This window comes from Microtus oregoni, unplaced genomic scaffold (assembly GCF_018167655.1).
Source record: "Microtus oregoni isolate MIOR12 unplaced genomic scaffold, Mior012 000020F_ref0000438, whole genome shotgun sequence".
NCBI lineage: Eukaryota > Metazoa > Chordata > Mammalia > Rodentia > Cricetidae > Microtus > Microtus oregoni.
The window spans coordinates 9045591-9067830 of NW_024543079.1; the positions used below are offsets into that span (position 1 = coordinate 9045591).

The window sequence follows — 22240 nt, forward strand, 5'->3', positions numbered from 1 at the left end:
GCAGTAGAGTTTGAAGTCAGGACTTGTGATGCCTCTAGAAGTTTGGTTGTTTTTTTTTTTTTTTTTTTTTTTTATTGTACAGGATTGTTTTGGCTATCCTGGGCTTTTTTTGCTTTTTCATATAAAGTGCAGTACTGTTTTTTTGAGGTCTGTGAAGAATTTTGCTGGACATTGCATTGAGTCTGTAGATTGCTTTTGGTAAGATTGCCATTTTTACTATGTTAATTCTACCTATCCAAGAGCATGGGAGATCTTTTCACTTTCTGGTGTCTTCTTTAATTTCTTTCTTCAAAGATTTAAAGTTCTTGTCATACAAGTCTTCCACTTGTTTGGTTAGAGTTACTCTGAGATAATTTTATGCTATTTTTTTTTTTAGTTAATCATGTATCCTGCTACATTACTGAAAGTGTTTATGAGTTGTAGAAGTTCCTTGGTAGAATTTTTGGGCTTATGTAAACTATCATATCATCAGTAAACAGTGAGAGTTTGACTTCTTTTCTGATTTGTATCCCCTTGATTTACTTTTGTATCTTATTGCTCTAGCTAGGACCTCAAGAACTATATTGAATAGATATGGGGAGAGTGGACAACCTTGTCTTGTTCCTGATTTCAGTGGGATTGCTGGGAGTTTCTCTTCATTTAGTTTGATGTTGGCTGTTGGCTTGCTGTATATTGCCTTTATTATGTTTAGGTATGTTCTTTGTATCCCTGCTCTCTCCAAGACCTTTATTATGAAGGGATGTTGTATTTTGTCAAAAGCTTTTTCAGCATCTAATGAGATGATCATGTGGTTTTTATTTTTCAGTTTCTTTATATAGTCAATTACATTGACAGATTTTTGTATGTTGAACCATCCCTGCATCTCTGGGATTAAGCCGACTTGATCATGGTGGATTATGGTTCTGATGTGTTCTTGGATTCAGTTTGCCAGTATTTTATTTAGTATTTTTGCATCAATGATCATGAGTGAAATTGGTCTGTAATTCTCTTTCTTAGTAATGTCTTTCTGTGGTTTGGGTATCAGGGTAATTGTAGCCTCATAAAAAGAGTTTGGCAATGTTCCTTCTGTTTCTATTGTGTGGAAAAATTTGAGGAGTATTGGTATTAGTTCTTCTTTGAAAATCTTGTAGAATTCTGAGCTGAAACCATCTGGTCCTGGGCTTTTTTTGGTTGGGGGACTTTTAATGACTGTTTCTATATCTTCAGCAGTTATAGGTCTGTTTAATTTGCTTATCTGGTCTTGATTTAATTTTGGTAAATGATATTTATTCAAAAAGTTGTCCATTTCCTTTACGTTTTCCAATTTTGTGGAGTACAGGTTTTCGAAATATGATCTGATGATTCTCTGGATATCCCCCATTTCTGTTGTCATGTCCCCCTTTTCTTTTCTGATTTTGTTAATTTGGATATTCTCTCTCTGCCTTTTGGTTAGTTTGGATAAAGGTTTGTCTATTTTGTTGATTTTCTCGAAGAACCAAATCTTTGTCTTGTTGATTCTTTGTATTGTTTTCTTTGTTTCTATTTTATTGATTTCAGCTCTCAATTTATTTCCTGCCATCTAGTTCTCTTAGGTGAGTTTGCTTCTTTTTATTCTAAAGTTTTCAAATGTTCTGTTAATTCACTAGTGTAGGATTTTTCCAGCTTCTTTATGTAGGCATTTAGTGCTATGAACTTTCCTCTTAACACTGCTTTCATTGTTTCCCATAAATTTGGTTATGTTGTGTGGTCATTTTCATTGAATTTTAGGAATTCTTTAATTTCTCCCTTTATTTATTCCTTGACTCATTGATGATTCAAGTGAGCATTGTTTAATTTCCATGTGTTTGTGGGCTTTCTGGAATTGGTATTGATGTTGACTTATAGTTTTAAACCGTGGTGATCTGATAAGATACACTGGGTTATTCCATTTTTTTTGTATTTGTTGAGGTTTGTTTTGTTACGGAGTATGTGGGTAATTTTTGAGAAGGTTCCATGAGGTGCTAAGAAGGTATATTTTCTTCTGTTTGGATGGAATATTCTATAGATGTCTGTTAAGTCCATTTGAGTCAAAACATCTGTTAGTTCCCTTATTTCTCTGTTCATTTTTTGTCCATTTAACTTGTCCAGTGGTGAGAGGGGAATGTTGAAGTGTCCCGCTATTAGTGTGTGGGGTTTAATGTATGATTTAAGCTTTAGAAGTATTTATTTTACATATGAGGGTGCCCTTGTATTTGGGGCATAAATGTTCAGTATTGAGATTTCCTCTTGATGGATTTTTCCTGTGACTAATATGAAATGTCCTCCTTCGTCTCTTTTGATTGATTTTAGTTTGAAGTCTATTTTCTTAGATATTAGAATAGCTACACCCGCTTGTTTGTTAGGTCCATATGATTGGAATATTTTTTTTCAACCCTTTACTCTGAGACGATGTTTGTCTTTGAGGTTGAAATGTATTTCTTGTATGCAGAAGAAGGATGGATTCTGTTTTTGTATCCAATCTGTTAGCCTGTGCCTTTTAATAGGTGAGTTAAGTTTATTTATATTAAGGGATATTAATGACCATCGATTGCTTTCTCCTATTAATTTAGTTTTCATTGTTGGTGATGTTAATTTGTGCATTTTTTCCTTTGGGGTTTGCTGCTAATGAGATCATCAATTGTCTGTGTTTTTGTTGGTGTAGCCAACTTCCTTGAGTTGGAGTTTTCTTTCTAGTATTTTGTGTAGGTCTGGGTTTGTGGTTGTGTAGGTCTTGGTTAAATCTGGTTTTGTGATAGAATGTCTTGTTTTGTCCTTCTATGGTGATTGAAAGTTTTGCTGGGTATAGTAGTCTGGGCTGGCATCTGAGGTCTCTTAATATCTGCATAACGTTTGACCACGACTTTCCGGCTTTCATTGTCTCCAATGAGAAGTCAGGTGTAATTCTGATAGGTCTGCCTTTATGTGTTACTTGGCATTTTTTTTCTTTGCAGCTCTTAATATTCTTTCTTTACTCTGTATGTTTAGTGTTTTGGTTATTATGTGGCAAGGGGACTTTTTTTTGGATCCAGTCTATTGGTGTTCTGTAAGCTTCTTATATTTTCATAGGCATATCTTTCTTTAGGGTGGGAAAATTTTCTTCTATGATTTTGTTAAGTATATTTTTCTGTGCTTTTGAGTTGAATTTCTTCTTCTTCTATACCTATTATTCTTAGGTCTGGTCTTTTCATGGTGTTCCATATTTCCTGGATATTTTGGGTTAAGCTTTTGTTAGATTTAATGTTTTCTTTAACTGATGAGTCTATTTTCTCTATTGTATCTTCAGTGCTTGAGATTCTCTCTTCCATCTTTTGTATTCTGCTGTTCATGCTTGCAAATTGTTCCTGATTGTTTTCTCATGATTTCTGTTTCTATAATTCCCTCATTTCCTCTTTAAGAGTATCAAACATTCTCCTGAAATTTTTTTAGGTCATTTTCTTCTACTTCATTTTTATTTGGTGTTGTGTTGCTGTTTGTGGTGTTGTGTGTGTTCTTACCTCTTCTACTCATCTTTTTTTCTAATAGGTGTGGTTGGGGTTGTCTGAGATTCTGTTGATTAATCTTCTAGGTGCCAGTGAATCCAAAGCTCAGATGGTTGTTCCTCATGGTACAGTCAGTGCCATGGTGCTATTTACCTTGTTGGTCATTCTGTGTTCCTGGAGATTGCTCAGTGCTCCTGGACTTTGCTCCACTACCTTGGAGTTTACTGTCTCAGGCCTACTTTGGCCTAGGTTACCGGCTTTGATCTGTTTCTGTAAATCCTGGTCTTGTCCCCTCCTGCAGAAGTCCCTGGCTTGGTGTTTGGTCCTGCAAAGGTCTCTGGCTCCCATCTACTTTATCAGGCTCCCAGACTTGGGTGCACCCCGTCCTGCAGAGGATTTGGCTCAGGCTTACTCCCTCAGAGGTCCCAGACTCACGCTTGGACCTGCAGATGTTTCTGGTTCCTTCCTTTTCCCTTTGATGTCCCAGACCAATGCCTGAACACACAGATGTCCTGACTCAGGCCTACACCCTCTGAAGTCCCAGACTCATGCCTAGACCGGCAGAGATGTCTGGTTCCTGCCTACTCCCTTGAAGGTCCCAGATTCACGCCCAGACTGGCAGAGGTCCTGGTCCAGGCCTAGTTCCTCAGAGGTCCTAGATTCATGCCCAGACCCACAGGGGTCCTGGCTTAGTTCTATTCCCTTGAAGGTCCCAGATTCGTGTTTGGACCCTCACGGTCTCTGGCTCTGGCTCACTCTCTCAGCTCTCAGCCGTTACTCCCCTGTGCCTGTTCCACTGGAATTCACTGTCTCAGGTCTGCTCTTAATCCTGGTCCACTAATGTCCCTGGACTGGATCAGCTCCTGCTCCCATGGATCTTCAAGATTGTGATTCTTCATGCTTGCCTTCGGCTCATAGATATGTTTTGTTAGTGTTCATTGACTAGTCTTCCTGGAAGAGGTGCTTACCTTTGCCCTTTGTGATGAGCAGTCTTGATGTTATAGGACATCCAGCTTTGCAGTGGAGAGCTGAAGCCCTGCATTATGAACTCTGGGGATCTCTACAGAACTGGACAGATGCAGAGGAGAGATGTGCCATTTCAATGATACAGAAAACCAATGGTGTGTGAGTGTATGTAGACACTTACCTGCACAACCAGATGGAACATCTAGGTGTTGTGATGTTTCTTTGAGGTACATTTACATTTTAGTATACTCACACCAACTTCTAGAGTTAAGAGTAATCTTTAGGTAATATTAATGAATAGTAGCCATGTTGATGGAGCGGCAGGCTGCTTCCCGGCACCCGGCTAGCTTTACCCAAAATAATTACATGGAAACTGTGTTCTTTTAAACACTGCCTGGCCCATTAGTTATAACCTCTTATTGGCTAGCTCTTACATATTGATCTAACCCATTTTTAATATTCTGTGTAGCTCCACGAGCTGGCTTGCCAGGAAAGATCTTAACCTGCGTCTGTCTGGAGTGGGAGAATCATGGCGAGTGCCTGACTCGGCTTCTTTCTCCCAGCATTCTGTTCTGTCTACTCCGCCTACCTAATTTTCTGTCCTATTAAAGGGCCAAGGCAGTTTCTTTATTTAACCAATGAAATCAACACAAAACAGATGACTCTCCTCCATCAGTAGCCATGCGTCATTGCCAATTGTATTAAATGTCTCCACTAGTCCTGCTTTACTGTATGTAATGGACTTAGGGTTCTAGGGTATATCTGATCTATGACCCTCATTAGAGGTATTAAAAGCTTAGTAGACATCTGGGGCATTACTCTTAGTGTCAAATGTACATAAAAATATGGGTTGAGGAAGATTGCCACTTGATAGGAAGGGTGAGATAAATCATATGATTGCCTTTGGTATATTTGCAGGATCTAGAAAAATTAATCCTGAACAAAAGAACTGTGAAGTTTCTGAACATTTCTTTGATGTCTTCAGAACTGACCTGTGATCTCCATTTTTGTAGAACAGAATTGTCCTGGTTTTAGTAATTAAAGCCACAAAGTTGAGATCTATCCTTAAACACTGTTCCTTATGTGCAGCCCACCAGAAGCCTGTTGATCCCTCCTGTTTCCGGCACACGGAGAACCTTCTCCATTGCCAGCAGCCTACTGTGGCACTAATGCAGACTTCTGCAATAGCCATCTGCTTTCTCTTTCTACTCATATTCCGGCCTCCACTCTTATCCATTTGACACTTCAGCCAGAGTGGTCTTTTTGAAAACCTAAGCCAACTATGTTACTATTTTCTTCCCTTCTCTCTTATTTGAACCCAAATCCATGTTCTCTTTATTTCCATCTCCTGTACCCCAGGCTGGCTTTGAACTCATCATGTAGCCAAGAAAAACCTTCAGTTTCTGATATTTCTGCATCAATCTCCAATGCTATTATTACAGGCATGCATCATCATGTCCAGTTTTATGTGGCCCTGGGTATCAAATCTAGGACTTTGTGCATGCTAAGCAAGCACTGTACCAACTGAGCATATAGCCCTCACTTTTTAATCTACTCTTTTTCTTAGTGTTTGATTATTAGTTTGGTTCTATTAACATTTATAAATGAGGATATAGGTTAGCAATTTTCTTTTATTTTTGGGTAAATACAGTCTTAGGAGTCCTTTCTTTTTGCTTAAGATTGAGGTTTTTTTCTACATGATCTTGATTGCTTTTTATTTTTTTATGCCTTTAGTCAACACTCTGTTTTGATAACTTTTCCCTGTTATACTGTGCTATTCTATCATCCTTTTACATTTTATAATATCTGTTCTTATAATAACTAGTATGTTACATGGGGCATTTTAAGATATGGAAGAGGGTCCTGGAGAGAGAGAGTTCAGCTGATAAAGTGCTTGCTGTGCAGCATGAGTTTAGAGCCCTATAAACTACGTAGAAAGTTTGGGACTGGCTTGTGTCTGTAATCCCTACTGGTATGTCATGGGTACAGAGAGAGGTGGATATCAGGGCCATCAAGTTAAACTGAAAAACAGTAAGTTCCAGATTCAGGAATAGTCCCTGTCTGAAAAAATAATGTGGGGAGTGATAGAAGACACCAGCTGTCCACCTCTGGCCTCATACATGCATTTTTGGGTAGATACACCTGCATACACATTGCACACACTGAACCAGAAATTCCTAACACTTTTTATTATCCTGAGAAGTGTCCAAGGAATTTAGCATACTAGCCACAGAAGAGAAGCAATGGGTATTTTAACCAAATGGAAAAACAACTTCGTTCTGTTAATAAAAAATGCATTTGAACTTGTAAGCTCCTATTTTTCTTGTATCAAGTTAGCAAAATGTGTTTGTGTGTATGGGTGTGGATGTTATGGTAGGGAGTGTATGAAGGGGTGGAGAGTGTGAAAGACAGAGAACAGGACATTACATGCAGGCAAGAGTGTAGAAGACATTCTCATATACTCCTTGTGGAATGAAAAGTGCCACAATGTAGCTTGGCAAGATGGGTATTAAAATGTTTGTAGAAATGCTTGGATTTCAAATTCTTGAGGCCTATCCTAAGGAAATAATCATGGATGAATACAGTAATTTACATGCAAAAATGATACAAGGTAGATTAAAACCAAAACCAAACATGTTTACATGTTTAGTTGTAGTAGGGTTCTCTAGAGTAACAGAATGAATATTTCTTTCTCCCCTCTCTCTCCCTCTTTCCTGCCCCCCCTCCTCTCTCTCTCTCTACACACACACACACACACACACACACACACACACACACACACACACACAGGGGCTTTATTAGAATTACTTAAAGGCTATGGTCCAGCTAATTCAACAATGGCTAGCTGTGAATGGAAAGTCCAAGAATCCAGTGGTGTTCAGTCTGTGAGGCTGGATGTCTCAGCTGGTCTTTAGGATACCCTGGAATCTTGAAGAAATCGGCTCTAATGCCAGTGAAGGAACGGAGTTGTCAGTGAGAGTGAGCGTGAGAGCAAGCAGACGAAGAGCAAAAGCTTCCTTCTTCCATGTCCTTAGGTTTCCAGCAGAAGTTGTGGCTCAGTTAGAGGTGGTTTTTCCTAGCTCAAAAAATCTGGATTCAAGGCATGTCTTCCTACCTTGAAGTTCAAGATTAAAAGTGGGTCTTCCCACCTTAAATTAAGCAAAAATACCTCAGAGATATTCCCTCATTTTGGGGTTTTAGTTAATTCCAGATATAGCCAAGCCGACAACCAATAATAGCCGTCACAGTAATAAATTTTAACTATGATAAATCTGTGCAGCTAACAAAATTGAGCAAATAAGGCAAAATATTGAAAATATTGCAATGACAGAGGTGATGTTTGTGTAATGTTGCTGAGTGAGAAAATACCCATAGTGTATTGAGCCACAGTAAAAAGAACAATGAGACTTCACAGTAATTGTTGTTATTATGGTTTGAATTACAGCCTTATGCTCTCCTTTATTTTCTGTGTTTCTAAAGTATATACTTTAGAAAGTATATGGTTATCAAAAATAAAATTCTTTTTTTTTTTTTTTTGGTTTTTTGAGACAGGGTTTCTCTGTGGCTTTGGAGCCTGTCCTGGAACTAGCTCTTGTAGACCAGGCTGGTCTTGAACTCACAGAGATCCACCTGCCTCTGCCTCCCGAGTGCTGGAAAAATAAAATTCTTATATTGTCAACTTGTGTTTATCATCCAACAACAATGTGTGGATGATAAAATCACATTAAAATATTTAACCAGAGAAGCATAGTAAAAATACTCAACAACATGGGAAGTGTTAGTTACTCACATTAAAGTAAAAATAGCACTATATACATTATCTAGTTGTTTTGAGTGTGTGTGTGTGCAAGAGAGAGAGAGGGAGAGAGAGTGCAAATATTGACAGTACTAATCTCTGGGTAGCATATATTTTTTTGGAATTGCTTTAACCTTTGAATTTTTAAAATTTATTTTTATTTTATTTACATTGGTGTTTTGCCTACGTGTATGTCTGTGTGAAGGTGTCAGATCTTGGAGTCACAGAGTCACAGACAGTTGTGAGCTGCCATGTGGGTGCTGGGAATTGAACTGGGGTCATCTGGAAGACCAGGCAGTGCTTTTAACCACTGAGTCATCTCTCCAGCCCCCTAATTTTCTTCTTTATGCTTTAATTTTTATTATGATTCAGTTTTCTCACTGATGTAACAGAATGTCTGACAGTAACAAGGGAAGGAAGGTTTATTTTGGCTTATAGTTCCTGTGCTGGCTAGTTTTATGTCAGCTTGACACAAGCTAGAGTAATTGTGAGTGGAAGGAGCCTCGATGGAGAAAATGCCTCCGTGAGATCCAGCTAGGGCATTTTTTTAATCAGTAATTAATTGGTGTGGGAGGGCCCAGCCCATTGTGGGTGGTGCTATCCCTGGGCTGGCAGTCCTAGGTTCTATAACAAAACAGGCTGAAAAAGCCATGGTAAGCAAGCCCATCCATGGCCTCTGCATGAGTTTCCTGCCTCCAGGTTCCTTCCTGCTTGAATTCTTGCCTTCACTGCTTCTGATGATGGACTGTTTGTTCTATGGAACTGTGAGTGAAATAAACCCTTTCCTCCCCAAGTTGCTTTTGGTCTTGGTGTTTCATCACAGCAAAGTCAGCCCTGATTAGGACAGTTTCAATGGTGTCAGTTATGGTTGTTTTACTCTATATATCTGGCATCACATGATGTGTAGCAGAGACTGTTCTTGGTAAGTGGAAGCAGAAAGAGGGGAACACAGGAAGAGTTCAAGGCAGCAGATAGGCCTTAAGGGCATGTCCCCTTCCTCTCCCTCTTCAGCTGATTTCTGCCTCTATACTATAAATCCCAAGTGATAATCTCTAAGATCTAACTGCTTCTGGAAACACTAAGAGATGTATTTTTACTGATGCAGATGTTTCTTTATTCATTTTGTTTTGTTTTGTTTTGTTTTTCAAGACAAGATTTCTTCTGTAGCTTTGGGGCCTGTCCTGGGACTTGCTCTGTAGATCAGGCTGGCCTCGAACTCACAGAGATCTGCCTGTCTATGCCTCCCAAGTGCTGGGATTAAAGGCATGTACCACCACCGCTTGGCCAATACAGATGTTTCTAAAATCTGTCAAAACTGACTATCACTGAGCACCCTTCTATAGACTTAAGTACACTTTTGCATCTCTCAGTTTTCTGTATAAACTATATCTCTTTATAATTTGTTTTATTTTTATATATTAAAAGTCAAATTAATGTTTCTCCTCTACACTGTACTTTATACTTTCAAAGACACCTAAAATATTTGACATGAAGGGGAGGTTAGAGTTAGAAAAACTTGAAAGAAATGTTCACGTAACTAAGTTAGAATTTATTAAATGAAGGCCGGGGAGATAGCTAACGGGAGATGTTATAGTGATTGCACAATAATGAAAACCTGAATTTAGATCCACAGTACTTACATGAAAGCTGGATGCTGTGGTGCTCACCTATAACTTCAGTTCCACGGTTGGTCAAGGTAGGTAGACCCCTGGAGCTCTGCCTAGCCGTTCTAGATGAAACAGCTGAGCTGTGGGTTCAGTAAAAGAAACTCTCTCAAAAATAAGGTGGGTAGTGATAGAGGAGGAAACCTGATGTTAACCTCTGGTCTCTGCATATGCCCACTCATGCATACACCACACACACACACACACACACACACACACACACACACACAGAGTAAATAATTAATTAAATTAGGATAAACTTCCATACAACTTTAAAGAGATGTATTACCACTTCACTTAAAGATATATATGTACTTTATTTTTTTAGACTTATTATTTTTTCTGTATATGTTTTGCCTTAATGTATGCCTGTGTACCACATGCATGCAGATGTCTGAGAAAGTGGTGAGCCTCCATGTGGGTGCTGGGAATTGAACCCTGGTCTTTTACAACAAGAAGTGCTTTTAACCACTTGCTGTTAAACTCTACAGCTCCATGTATTTTAATTTTAAATGCATTCATTGTGTGTGTGTGTAAAGAATTCATGGGGAGGTCAGCTTTCAGGAATCAGTTCTCTTCTTCCAGCACATGGTCTTGGAGATTAAACTTAGGTTGTCAGGCTTGGTGGCAAATGCTTTCACCCATAGAGCCACCTCATTGACCTTGAAGATCTAAGACTATATAATTTTCTATTAACCACACATAGTAATGATAAAAATGCCCTTGTGTTGTTTTTTTAAAAAGATATTTGAACTTTTTAATTTTTAATAATTGAGATATAATTTACATAGAGAAAACATGCAGATTTGAATTGTGTGGTTTTGAAAAGGGTGATTACCTTCTCAAGCTGTATTATATAGGATATTTTTGTTACCCTGGAAAAGATCTTTTATACCTCTTTTGTCATCATTCACATGAAATCTCTTTAAACTTTACCACCAGAGATTACTTCGGTCTTCCATAAAATTCTATAAGACAAAATTCTATATTTTCTTTTAGGTCTAAGATCATTTGTTCAATATGATTTTGAGATCAATCTGTGATATATGTATTAGGTATGTATTTTTTATTGCTGAGTAGTATTCCACTGCATTTTTACCACAGTCTATCCATTCTCATGTTGACTGACCATATATCTGCTCAAATACTGGCTACTTTAAAATTGAGCCTGGTCAGTTTGTAGCTGCTTCACAAACCTCTGCATGCCATCTGCTTTCCTTTTCCTGTTTGGTGGGGCTTGCAAACCAGGCATTTGCCTTGCAAAAAAGGGTTGGCTTTCAGACACTTATAACAAGGACCACCACAGAGAGCTGAAGTCCCAGATGGCCATATCAGCAATTTAGCTTTTAAACAACAAGTAGTGGGCCTGCAAATCAGTGAGGAACTCCAATTACTAAGAAAGAAAAAAAGAAAGAAAGTAAAAGGAACAGAAGGGCTAAGATCCAAGAAGCTATCCCAGTTACCATCCAATAGAGAAGCCAGTGCATGAATTCAAATCCCAGCAGTTGTCACAACACTGGAAGGATCCCTAGCTAGCCCTAGCCAGTGTTCCAGAGTGCCTGATCTGGGCTCCCTTCTGCTATAGCTTTTTGGGTTGAGATCACTAGTACTTGAAACCCTTGTTGTTCAGCCCTTGTCTACCCTTCCAGCAGAAGTGAAATTAAAAAGAAAAAAAAAACCCACTCTTAACTCTTGGAAATGAAAAGCACAGATTCAAGTAATTTCCTGTGTTAGGGTACTTCATGCTACCCTAGATTAGAGATTGAGTTGTGGGTTTGAGAAACCTAGGCTCATTTCTTGTGGAGTTCAGGGAGTTCACAACAGCCTGTTACTGCATGTGTGCATGCATACTTCAGATACACATATATTTGCATAAATATAAATAAAATCTTTCTTTTCCTCTGTTCTACCACCAACCGGAAAGCCTCATGTCTCACCCATTTCTGAGTCTTGGCATTAAGTTCAGGTGAGCTAAGTGCAACTAGAGTAGAGGAATATGAAAGGCAGGTACAACTAAGTTATCTTGTTAAAGCACTGTTACAGGGAGGGTGATTGTGGCTGACCCAAAGACAGACCTCATTAGGGAGTGGCAGGCCCAGACAGAAAGCCCTTTCCATCTACTGTGTCAGGAGGACTTTCTGGTTCTGGAGCCTCTAGGAAGCTGACACCAGACACAGGTGCAGCAGCAGTCCTTGCTTCACAAACCCAATCTCCAGTCTCAGATGACTTGTGCTTTGGGGACTATACAATTTCCTTGAAGTTGCTAGTCTTAGAAAGCACTGCAGTTATTTTTTCCTATGTTACCACATCTCTTTCAGTTTAAATTTTGATGTGAGAACAAGAAACAGATTGTGCTCAGCCCAGAGAATATCTATAATATCAAATGATAGTTTTCTCACAGACCTTAGCAAAAAATGTTTCAGAAAACATTTTTACGAGAGCTTTCCCTTGGGCTGAAGATGCAGCTCAGAGGTTAAAAGCACTTGTTTGCTCTTGCAGAGGACTTGGGTTTCATTCCTAGCATCTACATCACACAGCTCAAAACAGCCTATAACTCTAGTTTCAAGGGATCCAATGTTCATGTGGCCATACACACACACAGATACACATACATTTTCATAAGTATAAATAAAATAAATCTTTTTTTAAAAAGTGTCTCTTGGAAAAAAAAAACAAAAAAAAGTGTCTCTTGGTCATAGACACCATGATTACCTGCATAAGACCTGCACAAAATCAACCCAGTCAACATTCTAGCATGGAGTTGGGAGCAGCTCTTAAGCTTCCAACTGAGGAGCTACTAACAGTTGACTTCTAGGGAAGGAGAGTCAGTTTTCTTTAAGTGTGGCTCTTGGTAGGTCATCAATGCTCCAGTGCATGGCCCCACACCTGTGAGTTTTTCAGCGGCACAAATTGGACTTCATGAGTCATTAAAAATATGCAAGATGAGCTGGGTGTAGTGTTGCACGCCTTTAATCCCAGCACTTGGGAGGCAAAGGCAGGAGGATCTCTGTGAGCTCAACACCAATCCTGGTCTACAAAGCAAGTTCCACAAAGAAACCCTGTCTTGAAAAACAAAAAAGCAAGATGAGTGTGGATCTGAGAGGAGTTGGAATAACAGAGTACATGAATATGATCAAAAAGCGTTGTATGGCCGGGCGGTAGTGGCACACGCCTTTAATCCCAGCACTAGGGAGGCAGAGGCAGGAGGATCTCTGTGAGTTCGAGACCAGCCTGGTCTACAAGAGCTAGTTTCAGGACAGGCTCCAAAAACCACAGAGAAATCCTGTCTCGAAAAACCAAAAAAAAAAAAAAGCGTTATATGAGGTTGTTAAAGAATAAATGAAAATAGACAAACAGGTTTCATAATTGAAATATTGAAATACACCCCCACACTCTACCCTTCTGATTAATCAGAGAAGAGTCTAATGTTTTAGATCTAGGAACAATCTCCTTTTATTGTTGATTAAATTTATTATTTGACAATTAAAGAAAAACCCTTCCTTGGGGCCAGAGATGGCTCAGCAGTTAAAAGTGCTAGTGGTGCAAGTTAGTCTGTGAGTTTCAAGGACTATTCATTTGTGTGAAATTGCAGAGGACTGTGAATAGTTAAAGCAGTCTTGAAAAATTAAGTTGGGAGACCTCCATGTCTTAAATTCAACTTTCACTATGAAGCTGTAATAAACAATGTGGTACTGATATAAGAACAAGCATATAAATAAGTAGAATAAAACTGAGAATTCAGAAATAACCTGTGTGTATGTGGCCAATTGATTTTTGAAAGTGATGTTAAGACTATTCAACAGTGAAAGGATACTGTCTTCAATAAAGGACATCGAGACAGTTCAATATCTTTATGTAAAATAGGTTGTATCCAAATGCCATATGCTAAATATTAAATGAATCAAAGACCCAGTTGTGAGAGCAAAAACTATGATCTTCTCTCAAGTAGACATAAAGCAAATCTCTTTTAAAAAGGTTTTATGTATATGAATGTTTTGCCCACATGTATGTATATACATGTATCACATGCATGCATGGTGCCCATGGAGACCAGAATAGGCCATCAGATCCCTTGGAACTAGAGTTTTGGATGGTTGTGAGCTACCATGTGAGTGGTGAGAACCAAACATAGTCTTCTAAAAGAGTAATAAATGTTCTTAAGTACTGAACTCCAGCCCCAAAGGCAAATCTTTTTTTAATATTTATTTATTTATTTATTATGTATACAATATTCTGTCTGTGTGTTTGCCTGCAGGCCAGAAGAGGGCACCAGACCCCATTACAGTTGGTTGTGAGCCACCATGTGGTTGCTGGGAATTGAACTCAGGACCTTTGGAAGAGCAGGCAATGCTCTTAACCTCTGAGCCATCTCTCCAACCCCCAAGGCAAATCTTTAAAAATTTTAAAATATTATTTGTATTTGTATGTGTATGTGATGGTAAACATCTGTGTGCCATGACAAAAGTGTAGAGATGAGAGGGCAGTTAGGATTCTGTTCTCTCTGTCCACTGTGGGTTCTACTACTTGAACTCAGTTTGCTAGACTTTGGCAACAGGTGCTGTTACCTTCTGAGTCACCTTAATGGTCATGGGTAAATTTTGTTGAACTTGGATCCAAACAGTGAATAAAAAATTTGGCAAATTGTAGTACATCAAAATTTAATACTTTTGTGGACCAAGAGATACTATCAAGTAAATGAAAATAACTTATTGTTGTTGGGGTTTCTGTCCTGCCCAGTTCCCGTAATCATTAAGTCCCCAAGAAAGCACACAGAGGTCTACATTAACTAGAAACTGATTGGCCCATTAGCTCAGGCTTCTTAACAACTCTTATAATGTATGTTAGTCCATTATTCTTGTCTTTGTTAGCCACATGGCTCAGTGCCTTTTTCAGTAGGACAGTCACATCTTGCTTATTCTCTGGTCGGGGAAAGAATTGCAGAGGAATGGGCTTCCTTCTTCCCAGAATTCCTTGACCCACCTCTTCTTACTGTCTGGTTGTACCACCTATACTTACTGCCTGGATACTGGCCAATCAGCATTTATTTAAAATATAATTGACAAAATACAGTTGTCCCACACCAATTTATAGAACAGGAGAAAAATTTGAAAGTCTCTTAAGGGCCTAACTCTCTGTAATCTTAAAACTGAAAAACAAAACCCAATCAAAATATGGGTAAAGGACTTGATTACATTTTCCCAAAGAAGATGCGTGAATGTCTATAAGCATGGAAAGATAGTCATCACCATTAGTCATTAAGGAAATGCACAACAAGACCATAGTGACATACTACTTCATACCTGTAGGATGAGTGCAACCTTGAAACAGAGCAGAACAAAAATCCTCAAAGTTATAAGTATTGGTGAGGATGAGAAGAATCCCCACCATATACTTTGCTGGTAGGTAAAATTGTGTAGCTTCTGTTGTAAACAGTTTGTTAGCTCCCTAAAAAGGTGATTGCAGAATTATCATGTGACCTAGCAATTATAAACATGTTTTCAAATATTTAATGTTTATAGTAGTTTTATTAACAGCAGTACTATTAACAGTGGTCAAAAGATGGAGACAATCTAGTATTCATTAATACATGAATCATTAAAAATTGTAATTTATACAAATGGTTTTTTTGACATAAAAAGAAATGAAGTAGTGACACATCATACAATTTAGATGAAACACGGAATTAAGTGAAAGAAGGCAGGCATGGAGGGTCACGTTGCATGATTACATTTATATGAATTATTCTGAAGAAGTTGGGCATCATGGCTCACACCTTGTAATCCCAGCACTTAGGAGAACGAGGCAGAAGGATCTCTATGGGTTCTATACTAGTCTGCTACATAGTGAGTTCCAGAACAACACACAAAAAGAAATAACCCAAAGAAATAAATCCAAGTTTCATTTTGAATTGTTGAAAATATTTTGTGACGAGGTAGAAGTAATCGTTCAATACTGTGAATAGTCTAACACTGTGCATTCAAAATAGTTAATACTATATTATGCACATTTTGCTTCAATTAAAAATTATGTCATAATGAATAGATAATTATGTCATATACTTCCTGTGATCTCACAAATACTATGTCTTTGCTGTCATAGTTACCTTGTGACTGTTGGAATCCATGTGAATTTTGTAGTATTGCTCCTTTGGGGCATTTTCTTTAGTTGTGGGTGGTTAATCTCAAAGACAGATGGTCCCAAGTGTGTTTCTTCCTATAATAACAATTAAGGAATGTAGTTTTGATATATCAGTTTTATTTTCTTAACTTTGGAAAGCTTCTACCCTGGACTGAGTGATTTAAAATGTAGTCTGGTCTGACATTGATCATCTTTATTTAACTTGGAAAGGGATGTCTAAAACAATTTTGTATTGTTTGGAGATGCAGCAAATTTTGATTTTATGAAAATGTATAGAAATTCTTAAAGACTTAGTAAGAAATGAAGTTGCAGTGATGTTTTTGTGACTCTTTCTGTGCTACGCTGATAGAAATGTTTGTTTTACTTTACAACCACTGTGAGTGCTTTTTGTTACCAGTAGAATTGGTGTTGGGAATAAGAAAGCCTGTTTTCAGTTCCTTCAAATAGAGTTTATGCACAATTTAAACACATTGATTTCTTTATCTTCCACCTGCTTCGAGTTTTTGAAGGCTAGATTTTAAGTTGCATTCTGTCAAGTCAGGTGGAGCTGAGGGTGAGAAGAGCTTCTTACACAGAAACAGATGTGTGTCAGTCATGAAGCTTTTCTTCATGAATACGTCAGTGGCTTCTGACCCATAGTCACTGTTATATTTTTTGAGTCCTTGCCTTTTTAGATGTATTTACATTAATGTCTTGTGTACTCCACCTGATGCGTTTTATGACTCAAATACAGCATCCAGATTCTAAGATTCTAGAGCTATGAAGCAAACAATATTCATTTGGTCTGTAATGAACCAAGCTGGCAGCTTCTTACATGAAAAGCATTGTGTCCCAGACAGCTGAACTGGAGTAAAGGAATGTCTTGCTTATTTTGTGGCTTTAAAGTTAGAGGCTTTGGTAAACATAACAAAATGCTAAAATAAATTGAATAAGTCAGAGAGGTGAGTATAATAGCTTAAGATAATAATTGCTTCTGGTTTTCATATCATTAGATTTTCTTTTTTTCTCTTTTAAATTGCTTACTTTTATTTTATGTGTGAATGTCTTGTCTGCCTGCATGTATGTCTTTGTACCACATGTGTGCCTGATGCCCATAGGAGCAGATGCTGGATCCCTTGGAACAGGAACTACAGATGGCTGTGAGCTGCCATGTGGGTTCTGAGAACTGAACCCAGGACATCTCTAAGAGTAGCCAGTGCTCTTAGTCCCTGAGCCATCTCTCCAGCCCCTAGATTTTTTCTGATGCTCATAGAATAAGTTTTTAAAATAAGAAAAAGATGGGGGCTGGAGAGATGGCTCAGTGGTTAAGAGCATTGCCTGCTCTTCCAAAGGTCCTGAGTTCAATTCCCAGCAACCACATGGTGGCTCACAACCATCTGTAATGAGGTCTGGTGCCCTCTTCTGGCCTGCAGACATACACACAGACAGAATATTGTATACATAATAAATAAATATTTAAAAAAAAAGAAAAAGTTGAAGAATTATCAATTAGGTTTTTAATAAATTGTAAATTAAGAAAAAAATCTGGTGACAGCTGCTTTAAGAAAACATACCAGCAGAGCAAGAAAACAAAAGTTAAAAGGGGGGCTGGAGAGATGGCTTAGAGGTTAAGAGCACTGGCTGATCTTCTGGAGGTCCTGAGTTCAATTCCCAGCAACCACATGGTGGCTCACAACCATCTGTAATGAAATCTGGTGCCCTCTTCTGGCCTGCAGGCATACAAGGAGGCCAAACACTGTGTACACAATAAATAAATAAATGAATCTTAAAAAAAAAAAGTTAAAAGGGATGAAACTTTAACTTACTGGAAAATTAAAATTAAAATTTCTTAGAAAGATATGCCTATGAAAAGTGACATAGCACACTACATGGCTTGAATAATTTATTCAACTTCTCTGTACCTGAGTTTCATCATCTGGGTAATCAGAACGATAAAATTTTCATACTAAGGTCATGGTAAAGATTTTATATGCTAACATAGATGAAGCTCTGTGAACAAGGCTTGATGCAGTGGGAAAGGCATATGTGCATGTTAAGGATGAAAGAATGCTGGTAATAACTCGTAGCTACTTTGGTTAGTTATTTGTTTGGGAGGGTCAAACATATTCATAGTCACAGAGGTTCACAGTCCTGGTCCCCGGTAATATAGCAAGGTGTGACTGCAGGAAATTTCAAGTCCTTCTACTAGTATTCTCACTTTGGGTTCATTTCACTGCTAATTGGTATTTTAACAGAGGGGAATGTTTTGGTAAAGGAGTATAGAACTCAAGAGAACTTTTTTTTTTAAGACTTTTCTAAGTAATTTTAAGACCTCATAAAGCACTTTGGTGGATTTTGTTGAAATGCTCTTGGGCAAAATGGAGTGATGTAGATACATGGATCAGAGGGGAGGAGAAATAGAAAATAGTTGCTTAACCTAGAATGCATACGAACGCATGTATGCATTCATGTGTCTCTAGTCTATACCAGAAAAACCTCGGGCTTTGAGGAAGAACATAACAATTAGCACATCCTTGGGCTTGCATCCTGGAAGTTGTCAAGCCACATGCTAATCAGCTGATGCAGTATTGCTGCCACGCCACCTGAAGTTTAACTGGACAGGGAGATGCAGAGATTTATATGAATCACCTTGTGTTGATGACTGAGATCACTAACGTGTTCGCATGCTCCAGCCTCTTCTCTAAGAGAGCAGAGCTCACATCAGTGCCCAGGAAGTATTTGTATCTGTAAATCTCCTCACTTTTCTCTGCATGCCTAGTATATCTGTAGAGCTGTGAAAATGAATTAGGAAGGATTAACAAGACTAGATAACTGGGCTTCCTAAAATGTGATTTCTTTTCTCATGAGGTGATGGTGTGATACTTCTTTTACAGGACTGAATTGCAACGGCAGAAGCAATAAATGACTCTTTAAAGATGCCACAGGACTGCAGAAAGTGAAGGGGAACCTAGAGAGGATGATGAAGTGAGAAAATGTTTTTCCCAAGGACAAGAAGTATGTCTATATTTTAACAAAATTCTTATTGTGTCAATTACAAGACTGTAATGCCTGAGTTGTTATAGCCATATTTAGTTTTTATTATGTTAAACATTTTTTTAATTAAAAAGTTTTATTTTATGGTGGGGTGATAGTAGTGGTGGTTTCATGTAGCTTTAGTCTCCCCTCCCTCCAAGCTATTGGTTGTTTTTTTATTTTTAGTTTGAAAAATTTTTATTCTGTTATATATTACATTTCGACTGCAGTTTCCACTCACTCCCCTCCCCCAAGTCTTTCCCTCCCATCTCCCCTCTGCTCCAGCTCCACCCTCACCCCACTCCCATTCCCCACAGAAAAGTACAAGTCTTCAAGGGACATCAACCAAACACAGCATAATAAGCTAGAATAAGATCAGACACATACTGTCGCATCAAAACTGGATGTGGCAACCCAGTAGGGGTAAAAGGGGCCCACAAGGAGGCAAAAGAGTCAGAGACAATTCTTGCTCCCACTATTAGGAATCCTACAAGAACAACAAACTACTCAGCCATAACATATATGCAGAGGACCTAAGTCAGACCCCTACTGGTTCCCATGAGTCCTGATCATTTGATTCTATGGGCCCTGTTCTTGTGGTGTCCCTGATCCTCTGGTTCCTCTGATCTTTCCTCCCTGTCCTTTGCAGAACTCCCCAAGCTCCTCCTAATATTTGGGGGTGGGACTCTGCATCTGCTCCCATCAGTTGCTGCATGAAGTTTCTCTGGTCTCTTTTATGATGATTCTGTTAGGCTCTGGTCCCAGAACACTCTGCAGGCAGGACAAAGTATAGGTCAAAGGTTTTGTGGCTCAGCTGGTGTTCCGATATCTCCACTTGAAGTCTTGTCTGGTTACAGAAGATGGCCAGATTAGGCTCTGTGCCCCCTATTACTAGGAGTCTTGGCTAGTGTTACTCTGATAGATTCCATGGAGGTTTTCTTGCACTAGGTTTCTACCTTGCCCCTAAAATGCTCTCCCAATTCCAGTTGTTTCTACCAGTATTTTCTCCCACCTCACCTGATCCCTCCTGTTTCCAATCCCACCTGCGTCCACCATGAACATCTGTTCTATTTCTCCTTCCCAGAGAGATCCTTACATCACCCATAAGCCCTCATTACTTAACCTCTCTAGGTTTGTGGATTGTAGCATTGTTATCTTTTACTTTATAGCTAATATCTACTTACAAGTGAGCACATATTATGTTTGTCTTTCTGGATTTGGGTTACCTCACTCAGGGTGATTTTTTTCTCTTATTTTATCCACTTGCCTGTAAATTTCATGATACCATTATTTTTAACAGCTGCCGTAGTATAAATGAACATTTTCTTTCTTCCTTCCTTCCTTCCTTTCTTTCTTTCTTTCTTTCATATTTATTTATTATGTATACAATGTTCTGTCTGTGTGTATTCCTGAAGGCCAGAAGAGGGCACCAGACCCCATTACAGATGGTTGTGAGCCACCATGTGGTTGCTGGGAATTGAACTCAGGACCTTTGGAAGAGCAGGCAATGCTCTTAACCACTGAGCCATCTCTCCAGCCCCTCTTTTTTTTTTAAATTTTGGGACATCTAGGTTATTTTCAGTTTCTGGTTATTAGGAATAAAACAGCTTTAGATATAGTTGAGTAAGTGTCCTTGTGGTATAATTGAGAATCCTTTAGGTATATGCCCAGGAGTAGTACAGCGGGGTCTTGAGGTAGATCAATTCCCAATTTTCTGAGCAGCCGCCATATTAATTTCCAAAGTGGCTGTACAAGTTTGCACTTCCACCAGCAATGAAGGAGTGTTCCCCTTGCTCCACATCCTTGCCAGCATGAATTGTCACTTGTGTTTTTGATCTTAGCCATCAAAGTATAAGATGACAGGTATAAGATGGAATCTGAAAGCCATTTTGATTTATATTTCTCTGATGACTAAAGATGTTGGACATTTAAGTGTTTTTTGGCCAGTTGAGATTCCTCTGTTGAGAATTCTCTTTTTAGATCTGTAACCCATTTTTAAATTGGATTATTTAGTTTGTTGATGTATAGTTTCTTGAAAAAAATATATATAGGATATTAGCCCTCTGTCAGATGTGGAGTTGGTGAAAATAGCTTCCCATTCTGTAGGCTGCCGTTTTGTTCTATTGACAGTGTCCATTGCCTTACAGAAACTTTTTAGTTTCAGTAGATTCCATTTATTAATTGTGATTCTAGTGCCTGTGCTATTGGTGTACTATTCAGGAAGTTGTCTCCTTTGTGCTCAAGGCTATTCCCTATTTTCTCTTCTATGAGGTTCAGTGTATCTGTTGTTTGTTTGTTTGGTTGGTTGATTTTGTTTATTTTTTTGTTTTTCGAGACAGGGTTTCTTTGCACCTTTGGAACCTGGAACTAGCTCTTGTAGATCAAGCTGGCCTCAAACTCAGAGAAATCCTGCTGCCTCTGTCTCCCAAGTACTGGGATTAAAGGTGTGAGCCACCACCATCTGGCCAGTGTATCTGGTTTTATGTTGAGGATTTTGATTCACTTGTGAAGACAGACACTAAAAAGAAATCCCACACTAGCTCAGAAATGAGGATAATAAAGGGTTAGTTATTCAGGGGAAGACTCACAGATCACAGTCCTCTGCAAGCGAATCCAGCAGCCAGAAGAAGAGAGAGGGAGCTAGCACTTTACATAGGTGTTTATAAAAGGCCAAGATCCTAGAGAAGCTAAATAAGGAGAACCCAAAGAAAAACATATAGGCATCCTCCTGAATATTAACCTTCAGCAGGCGATGAAAGGAGACAGAGACAGAGACTCACATTGGAGCACAGGACATAAACCTCAAGGTCCAAATCAGGAGCAGAAGGAGAGAGAGCACGAGCAAGGAACTCAGGACCGCAAGGGTTGCACCCACACACTGAGACAATGGGGATGTTCTACTGGGAACTCACCAAGGCCAGCTGGCCTGGGTCTGGAAAAGCCTGGGATAAAACCGGACTCACTGAACATAGCGGACAATGAGGACTACTGAGAACTCAAGAACAATGGCAGTGGGTTTCTGATCCTACTGCACGCACTGGCTTTGTGGGAGCCTAGGCAGTTTGGATGCTCAACTTACTAGACCTGGATGGAGGTGGGGGTTCCTTGGACTTCCCACAGGACAGGGAACCCTGATTGCTTTTCGGGCTGAGGGGGGGGGACTTAACTGGGGGAGGGGCGGGAAATGG

The 22240-nt window shown here is 38.9% G+C and overlaps 1 protein-coding gene across 3 annotated transcripts in view; it reads left to right on the forward strand.

Moving 5' to 3' along the window:
- Zhx3 (zinc fingers and homeoboxes 3) overlaps positions 1 to 22240 on the forward strand; it is a 108486-nt gene that overhangs the window by 33571 nt on the left and 52675 nt on the right. For all 3 annotated transcript variants that reach the window (XM_041670948.1, XM_041670949.1, XM_041670950.1), the window contains exon 2: positions 18914 to 19034. The gene's annotated coding sequence lies outside the window, so the exon portion shown is untranslated. The remainder of the gene's footprint in view (positions 1 to 18913; positions 19035 to 22240) is intronic.